This window comes from Misgurnus anguillicaudatus, unplaced genomic scaffold (genome assembly GCF_027580225.2).
Source record: "Misgurnus anguillicaudatus unplaced genomic scaffold, ASM2758022v2 HiC_scaffold_27, whole genome shotgun sequence".
NCBI lineage: Eukaryota > Metazoa > Chordata > Actinopteri > Cypriniformes > Cobitidae > Misgurnus > Misgurnus anguillicaudatus.
In genome coordinates this window covers 2,749,825-2,760,356 of record NW_027395277.1, presented here as the reverse complement: position 1 = coordinate 2,760,356, position 10,532 = coordinate 2,749,825, and positions in this window count along the sequence as shown.

The following is a 10,532-nucleotide window of genomic DNA, read 5'->3' as shown; positions in this document are numbered from 1 at the left end:
CATATCAAGTCAGTTTGATATCCACATACTATACACAATCCCTTAATCTTTAGCTGGTAAACAAACATTGTTTGAAGGATTAAAATGAAATGTATAGTTTAAAGGTAAATCGATTACCAGTCTTGTGTTTGTGAATGATCAAAGAGTAATACGGCTCATAAAAATTAAGAAGGGTTTGTGTGTTTTGTTGTATTGCTTTAAATTTTGTTGTTATCATAAAAGACGGTCTTGAGGACAAAGAACAAAAGAAAGCAGATAAGGCACAGGAAAACGCTACGTGTTCGACGACAAGAAAATGTCAGAGTTTAATTAGGAGGTGCGTCTGTGCGGTTAGAGCTTTCGTAATTATCACATCCAGTTTGGCCGTAGCCTGCGGCGCGGGCTACACATGGTGCCATTACGAAAGGTAAATTCAATAACACGCTGCCTCTCGGAGAAGGTTCTGGACTAATGGGAGGGGGAGCAAGTGATGCTGTACCAAAATATGCCCTTAGGTGAGAGCTTTTGTTACAACATGAATATACTAGACTATTGGCCTACCAAGAGCAGAGTTTTTACGCTAAATGGGTTAACAGACATCACACGTGCCATTCACTGTATACTGATGAACATGATATGATGTTTTGTGGTCCAAACTGATCCACATTGGTCCGCTGATTTCAATGGCTTATGGTTTTGTAAATCAAACTTCAAACAACTTCCAAAACTCACCAAGGTGTTCTGGCGTTGCTATGCAGTTGCTAAGGTGTTTGGGGTGGTTACTGGGTGGTTCCAGTAATGTTCTGGTATTGGGTGGTTGCTTAGTGGTCCAAAGAAAAATGAAAACAAAATTATTACACACAACCAGTTTTTGCTCGGCCCACATACTGCAATGAATTGGATTCTGGATTCAAGACAAGTCCCACACATGGGCCATAACTGAGTGCCATTTCTGCCAAACCCGGGCCATGTTTGGCCCACAGGCTATTAGCCAGTGCCCTATGAATGCCAGCTGTGCCAGATGCATGCAAAAACTTGGCCAAATTTGTTTGCCGAGTAGTACATAAAGTCAAATAAAATGTCCTAATACTTTATCATGTATTATTTAAGTGAAACATTGAAGTCAGTTTTATATATGTATATATTTCACAAAAAAAAAAATTCAAAATGGATTTCAATATATTTTACATAATATGTGATATATTATACCTTTCTGTATGGTGAAACATTGGAATTTTACTCAAAAATATTTTAAATGGATTTTAAATGTGGCTCAAGTTCGGCCATACAAATATGGCCCACATATCTATATTTGACATCTAGGCTAAATACTCAATTTGACATCTGGCCCATGTCTTGGATGCCATCTTTAACCCAGTGCCATCCCTGCCAAACCTGGGCCATGTTTGGCCCACATGCTGTGTGCCAGATAAATGCCAGCTGTTCCAAACGAAGTCTGGGCCAGATTTGTTTGCTGACTGGGACATTTTTTTGGGATGACTGATGAACTGCATTGCATTCTTTAAAGTAAACTTTGTAGTACCATGTAAACATCACAAATATGGTAATTATTAAAAAGCTTCTTAAATATCAAAGTACCATAGTTTTACTATCTAATACAGTATCACCGAGCCCCTAAGGTGACATTGGAGTAAAAAAAATGAAAAGTTTAGTTTCGCATGCTCACGTGAAACTTTCGTGCGCACGTGAAACAATTGCGCGTGCATGTGAAAGCGAAAGTTTCACGTGCGCACGCAAAAGTTTCACGTGAGCACGCAAAACTAAACACTGTAGTTTCACGTGCACACGTGAAAGTTTCACGTGCACACGTGAAAGTTTCACGTGAGCACGCGATAGTTTCACGTGAGCATGCGAAACTAAACTTTATAAATTTTTTGCTCCATGTCCCCTTATTAGGGGCTCCGTACTATGGTACCCCTGCATAGTTTTTATAAAAGAAAACAGACATATACAGTGTATTTTGCGCAATAAATGACTGGGACATTTCTTTTTGGATGACTGATGAACTGCATTGCATTCTTTAAAGTAAACTTTTAGTACCATGTAAACATCACAAATATGGTAATTATTAAAAAGCTTCTTAAATATCAAAGTACCATAGTTTTACTATCTGATACAGTATCACCGAGCCCCTAAGGTGACATTGGAGTAAAAAAAATGAAAAGTTTAGTTCCGCATGCTCACGTGAAACTTTCGTGCGTGCGCGATTGTTTCACGTGCGCACGAAAGTTTCACGTGAGCATGCGAAACTAAACTTTTCTTTTTTTTACTCCAATGTCACCTTAGGGGCTCGGTGATACTCTATCAGATAGTAATACCATGGTACTTTGAAAAGCGAAAGTTTCATGTGCGCACGCAAAAGTTTCACGTGAGCACGCAAAACTAAACACGGTAGTTTCACGTGCACACGTGAAAGTTTCACGTGAGCACGCGATAGTTTCATGTGAGCATGCGAAACTAAACTTTATTTAATTTTTCCTCCATGTCCCCTTAGGGGCTCCGTACTATGGTACCCCTGCATAGTTTTTATAAAAGAAAACTGACATATATAGTGTATTTTGCGCAATAAATGACCCCATAATGTTTCAGTATCTTCTTTTAGTCCATGAAATAAATTTAAAGGGATTTCTTTTTGCCTGCAGTGTTTTTCTGCATTTGTCACTGTTGATCTGTCTGGTGTGTATATGTGGCTGTGTGTCTGAAAGCTGCATATCATATCCGATCACGAACACAGCATTGCCATATGTTTCGCATGACAATCACCCTCACCATTATAAATAATTTATATGCATTTACATCATGTATGATCTACTTGGGTACTTTATCTATGAGCATGCAGTGAACAATAAATAAACATGATCTCATAAAGGTAACCGATTGAATTAGTTTGATAGAAGTTTGTCATACTGTAGGAAAGCATTTTTTTTTATTTAAAGTGATAACACATATGAGTCCAAGCTAGTGGACAATGTATTTTTATTCTGTCTCCCCCCAAGGCCCCTTAAATATAATCTTCCATATTGGCTGTACACAAAATGGGCAGCAATTCAAACACAAAAATAGAAACATCTCATTAAGTCTAATTGGTAAGAAATTGCCCAATGCACGTTACTATACGGTAATGATTTTGTTTGTGTTACTACCAGTCATTTTGGTCTACAATACCCATTAAAATGTTCTCAATAAAGACATCCAAGTATAAACCTGAATGAGACCGAAAGTTTAATTGAATTTTGTGTCTTAACCCAATGATCTTAATTGAACCATTCACGCAAGTACCACAGTTTAAACAGAGTATTCAAGGTCCTTCTTCACATTTAGATGGTCACGACACAAGCTTACCTTCACGGCTCATCCCACCACAAACAAATGACATGGGCAAACATTGACGGAGGTGCACTTTACATGATTAACCATTTTGCTTGGCAGCTGTATTTTGACACACTGATGCGCAATTATGCCAACGGGTAATTACATTCACGCTATACCCGGCACAAACTATGAGCAGAACACAAGGTATACAGAAATGGGTTTTGTGATCAGATTCGGGAAACAAAGAAGTGTCACTGTTTTAAATGTGGACTTGATCAAATCCAAAATGCCCCCAGAATGACACAATTTTACAGACAAACCTGTCGTATTGTCCACACCTGTAGAGTTGTGGAAAATAAAATACACAATATCACAGTACACTGTCCGAAAACAGTACAAAACTGTACCTTTTCTGTCGCTGGGGAGGTACAGTTATTTTTCTACCTTTATGAGTATATAACACATTGAAATATTGTACCTTATAAGAATAATTTTGTATGTTAGTTAACTGTACCTTTAAAAGTACACAGTAAGTCCTTAAGGTACAGTATGTACCCAAATAGGTACAAGATTGTATTATGTTTAGTATACCTGTAAAGGTACAAAACAGAACCACCCCAGACAGAAAAGTACAGACAGTGTATGTATACTGTATAGTTTTTTTAGCTCTTATGCTAGTATATTTATATGTATCCATTTGACTTTTTTCTTATATGTCTCTTCTTCTTACTATATCTATTTTTCTTAATTTGTCTTGAAAAAGTGAAAGTTGGATTAACTTTAAAAATGATTACAATTAGTAATGCCAAATTTTTAAATATTTTTTTCAACCCAAATTTTCTCACTTTAAGCGGGCGGGCACGCCAAAGCTTTTACGCCCGCGGCTGGCGTATTTTCAATTGTTTCCGATGAAAGCGGCGGCATTTTTTCCGTGGCCAACGTTTTTTCCGTGCTCAGCGCTGAGCACCGAGAGTTGAAAAATATTCAACTTTGAGTGAAAAGCTCAGCTCGTCAATGTCAGTTCTACTTCTCACACGGCCGTCCAATCACAGTGGAGGAGGGGCGGGACAAATATCACAACAACCAAACGGCGCATTGTACAACGACTGATAATCAAAGCAGAAGTATTACAGCAACCAAAGCGCTCAGCTGAAAAAAACTGGCAGTCAGCTGTAAAAAGCCGGCTTTCGGCATCCGCCTGCCATTTTCAGCCGCGTAAAAAAGCTTTGGTGTGCACGCCCCTAAGTGAAAAATTTAAGTTAAAAAAGCGTAAATTTTTTAGGTGCAAACAAGTGAAGTGATTTATATATACACACTCACCAAAAGGATTATTAGGAACACCATACTAATGCTGTGGTTGACCCCCTTTCGCCTTCAGAACTGCCTTATTTCTACGTGGCATTGATTAAACATAGTTGAAAGCATTCTTTAGAAATGTTGGCCCATATTGATAGGATAGCATCTTGCAGTTGATGGAGATTTGTGGGATGCACACACGTACATGGTGGTCATAAAGGGATGGACATGGTCAGAAACAATGCTCAGGTAGGCCGTGGCATTTAAACAATGCCTAATTGGCGCTAAGGGGCCTAAAGTGTGCCAAAAAAACATCCCCCACACCATTACACCACCACCAGCCTGCACAGTGGTAACAAAGCATGATGGATCCATGTTCTCATTCTGTTTACGCCAAATTCTGACTTATTCTGATAATTGCATTAATGAGAAATGGAACAGGTGTTCCTAATAATCCTTTAGGTGAGTGTGTGTATATATATATAGTGATTTGTAAGTGATTCTTAAAAAAATAAGTTTATAAAAGTGTTACCAGCAAGTATTTTTTACGTAGATCCAACTTTCACTTTTTACAGTGTACTTTACCTTACCTTACACTTTAAAGATATTGCTGGATAAAACAATCAATTATCTTTGATATATTTTATGTTTGATTTGAAAATATATTTCATATAATACATTATATGATAAAGAAAGATCTATTTATTCTTAATAATTCACCACATATTGTGAATGTAGATCGAATCAATTAATAAAAGCAAGTTTTTATCATTTTATTTACATTTGAATTGCAAGGATATATTTATTCTTTACTATTTCCAAATATGAATATAAAATAATGTAAACTAAGTTGCAAACCTTCATTTCTAACCACACAATTACGTACAAATAAATGGTCAAACAATGGACCCAAGCTGACGGTACACTGTAAAAAAAATCCGTAGAAATTTCAATGTTATTGCAGCTGGGTTGCTGGTAATTTACCGTAGATTTACATTTATGGAATTTACTGGCAAGAGTTTGTTCAAAGTTAAATAAATTTTAAATATTAACAAGTCTTTATCTTTACAGAATAAAACTATACGATAACAGCCTCATGCAAAGCATTCTGGGAATCAGAAATCATCATCAACCTTTTTCTGTTTTTTGCTTCAGATTTTGTTTCCCAGAATGTTTTGCTTGATGCTGTTTTTTTTAGTTTTACTCTGTAAAGACAAAGACTTGTAAATGTTTAATGTTCATTTAACTTTGAACAAACTCTTGCCAGTAAATAACATAAATGTAAATCTACGGTAAAAAACCGGCAACCCAGCTGCAATTTCTACGGAATTTTTTTACAGTGTACCCTTTAAAAAGGTTCTAAAATGTACCATTTAGATACATATATACAATTGGTACGATTTTGTACCTCTGAGATTTTAATATGAACTCTTTAGGTTTACTAGGCAGCTTTTTTGACATTGTTCAATTAGCATCCTCTTTTTACACGTTTATCTTATTGTGAAACCTTAAACTGACAGGTTTTTTTTGGTTGTATAATTTCACCAACTGAGCTAACCATGCTTTTAACTGCGTCTAACACTTTATAATACTGTATGACTGACCAGTTTGCAATAGACCACAGGCTGCAGGAGGTTACAGGAGACGTTTAGTTATAGTTTCAACATTTGTACCATTAATCTCCCTAAGTGAAGAAAACAAATCAGCACAAATGATCTGTCGCCTCTAGCTCACACAGACATGATATACTACCCTAAAGGTACGTTATTGTCACAGCACTTGATTAAAAACATTTATTGTTATGGTTATTAGGTAATGTAGTTGATTACATTTAATGCAATATTTATTTGTTGTGCATCTAATGACCCCCGTCGAGATGAAAGGTAACGTTCAATAAAGAAAATGAGCGAAAGCGGGACAGAATAAAGAATTGTGGGGGACGAAGAATAATCGGCCAGCTGTGAGCGTGCAGCAATTACTATGTCTGAAGTCTAACAATTATGCCGCGGGCCGAGGCTACCGTCCAATCAATACGTAATTGTGATAATTGTTGTCCTCCGTTGTGGGTTCCTCTGTAACTTACAGAAAAGCGAGACTAAAAATGAACAAACAGCGAGCGGTGAATGGCGAAACGATGCCAACTTGTTGGGAACGACATTTAAAACAAAGACGCTCAATTTGTGGTGTAGAGAAACACGCTGTGAGGGACGATGAGTCAGCGCATCAGGTGGTTTATGGGTAATTGATTTTTACATGTTTGCTATATTTACATACAGTTACTGTATCATTTATGCACATTGTCAACTACATTTTAGTATTTAGGGTGTATTAGCTTTTCATCACAAAAGACATCTTCATCAGTGTTTCTCAACAAGGGGCCCACAGAGGGGCCTCAAGAAATTTCCAAGGTGGGCTCAAGATAACTTAAATTTATTCAAAATAAGACAAAGCAACCAAAAAGCAAAACACTTCTTATAGTTTGGATATTTGTGAAAATTGTGTGAGTGGGGGGCTTCAAATTTTGCTGTGGCCAATACGGGGGCCTTGAAGTAAAAAGGTTATTTGGTTATTTTTACATTTTTTGGAAGAAATTGTGATTGTGGGGGGTTTCAATTGTTGTTATGGCCAAAAGGGGGGCCTTGAAGTAAAAAAGGTTATTTGGATTTTTTTTGGTAGAAATTGTGATTGGGGGGTTTCAATTATTATTGTGGCCAGTAGGTGGATTTAAAGTATAAAGGGATACTTAGTTATTTTTAAAGTTTTGGTTATTTTTACTTTGTTTTGTAGAAATTGTGATTGGGGGGCTTCAATTATTGTTGTGGCCAATAGGGGGGTCTTGAAGTAAAAATTTTATTTGGTTATTTTATTTTCTTTTGTAGAAAGTGTTATTGGGGCGCTTTAAATATTGTTGTTGCCAATGGGGGCCTTGAAGTAAAAAATGTTATTTGGTTATTTAAAAAAAATTTTTGGTAGAAAGTGTTATTGGGGGGCTTTAAAAAATGTTGTAGCCAATGGGGGCCTTGAAGTAAAAAAGGTTACTTGGTTATTTTTTATTTTTTGGTAGAAATTGTGATTGGGGGCTTCAATTATTGTTGTGGCCAATAGGGGGGTCTTGAAGTAAAAATGTTATTTGGTTATTTTTTGGTAGAAAGTGTTATTGGGGGGCTTTAAATAATGTTGTAGCCAATGGGGGCCTTGAAGTAAAAAAGGTTACTTGGTTATTTTTTATTTTTTGGTAGAAATTGTGATTGGGGGCTTCAATTATTGTTGTGGCCAATAGGGGGGTCTTGAAGTAAAAATGTTATTTGGTTATTTTTTGGTAGAAAGTGTTATTGGGGGGCTTTAAATAATGTTGTAGCCAATGGGGGCCTTGAAGTAAAAAAGGTTACTTGGTTATATTTTATTTTTGGTAGAAATTGTGATTGGAGGCTTCAATTTTTGTTGTTGCCAATAGGTGGGCATTGGAGTTAAAAGAGTTTTGGTTATTGTTTGGTGGAAATTGTGATTGGGGGGCTTTAAATGTTGTAGCAAATGGGGGCCCAAAAATAAAAAAGTTTACTTGGTTTATTTTTATATTTTTTGGTAGAAATTTTGATTGGGGGCTTCAATTATTGTTGTGGCCAATAGGGGGTATTGAAGTTCAATGTTTTTGTTATTGTTTGGTGGAAATTGTGATTGGGGGCCTATAAATGTTGAAGCCAATGGGGGTCCTTGAAGTAAAAAAGGTTACTTGGATTTTTTTAAATAATTTTTTGATAAAAATTTTTAATTATGGGCTTCAATTATTGTTGTGGCCAATATTCAATTCAATTCAATTTTATTTATATAGCGCTTTTCACAATACTCAATTGTTTCAAAGCAGCTTTACATTAATAGAAGCAGTAAAAGCACAGAAAAACGACAGAAAGCATAACATAATACACAATAGCATAAGCAGTCAAATTTGCTGCAGCTATGACGCGACATTATGAGCGAGCATATTACTAATGTAACGTCTAGAAGAAGAAGCTAAGTTAAGCCAAAGCAGGCTACCTCCCCGGGGTAAAAAACCCCCTAGGAGAAAAAAAACAAAAACCCCGGGTTGTTTAGCCGAGGAAATAAAAATAAAAGTCCTAGGAGGGAAAAACCCTTGGGAGATATACATGTATATATACACACATATAAACGGATAAGGACCTTAAGCGGAGATTAAGCAGAGATTAAGCAGAGATTAAGCGGATATAAAGCGGGTCCTGCCGGTGGTCGTTGGTCAGGCATCAGCTGGGCATCACATTGAAGGACGACCAGTAGATCAGAGGTGTGCCGACTTTCACATCTACCGGAACTGGGTCTGTTTGTACCATTGTCCTCAGGGTCAATGGGACCCAGGGACGAGACAGGGAGAGAAAAACAAAATCATATTAGCGTAGGGGCCGTTCACATGTAATGCAAGTGTCACACAGTGATGTGGTTTAATCAGCTTAGTTTCAGACAGACTAACTATTGAGGCATAATTGTTTTATCCACAGTTGAGGATTTTGCAAATTGGGGGCCCACTGCGACGGTATATATGGTAACTAAGGGTCACCTTCCGATTTTTAAGAGAAAATGAAACCTGTCGACCCGTTTGATCAAAACTGTAGAAACGGGTTAACTATGATGTTTTTCACAAATGTTACTGCTGCATACTCACTTCCGGTTAGATTGAGAGTTAGATTGAGAAGCTCCAAGTTTTTTTTTTGTTATTGTTTGGTGGAAATTGTGATTGGGGGGCTATAAATGCTGAAGCCAATGGGGGTCCTTGAAGTAAAAAAGGTTACTTGGATTTTTTAAAAATAATTTTTTGATAAAAAATTGTAATTATGGGCTTCAATTATTGTTGTGGCCAATAGGGCGTATTGAAGTTCAACGTTTTGTTTTTGTTATTGTTTGGTGGAAATTGTGATTGGGGGGCTATAAATGTTGAAGCCAATGGGGGTCCTTGAAGTAAAAAAGGTTACTTGGATTTTTTTTAGGGATGCACCGATATGAAAATTTTGGCCGATACCGATAACCGATAACTCTTTATATTTGGGGGCCGATAACCCATATATATAGGCCGATAAATATTCATATTATTTTCACAATGAAAAACTCCCAGACCGCGGACATCTTGTCTTTGCGCTAGACTAGCATACTCTTCTTAAGCCCGCAACACGTGTCATCTTCCTGCTATGTCACAAAAAGCACCAATCAAAAATCCACATGGCCAGCAATGAGCAAGTGAAGTGGTTCAACAAACCAAAATAATCCATCATTTATCGGCTTTCATTTATCGGCCTAATTTTGCTATCAGACCGATAACCGATAATATTAAACATAAGCAGTTATCGGCCGATAACGATATGCCGGCCGATATATTGTGCATCCCTAATTTTTTTTAAATAATTTTTTGATAAAAAATTGTAATTATGGGCTTCAATTATTGTTGTGGCCAATAGGGGGGCCTTGAAGTATAAAGGGATATTTGGTTATTTTTATATTTTTTGGTAAAAAATTTAATTATGGGCTTCAATTATTGTTGTGGCCAATAGGGGGGCATTGAAGTATAAAGGGATATTTGGTTATTTTTATATTTTTTGGTAAAAATTGTAATTATGGGCTTCAATTATTGTTGTGGCCAATAGGGGGGCCTTGAAGTATAAAGGGATATTTGGTTATTTTTATATTTTTTTGGTAAACATTTGTATTATGGGCTTCAATTATTGTTGTGGCCAATAGGGGGGCATTGAAGTATAAAGGGATATTTGGTTATTTTTATATTTTTTGGTAAAAATTGTAATTATGGGCTTCAATTATTGTTGTGGCCAATAGGGGGGCCTTGAAGTATAAAGGGATATTTGGTTATTTTTATATTTTTTTGGTAAACATTTTTATTATGGGCTTCAATTATTGTTGTGGCCAAT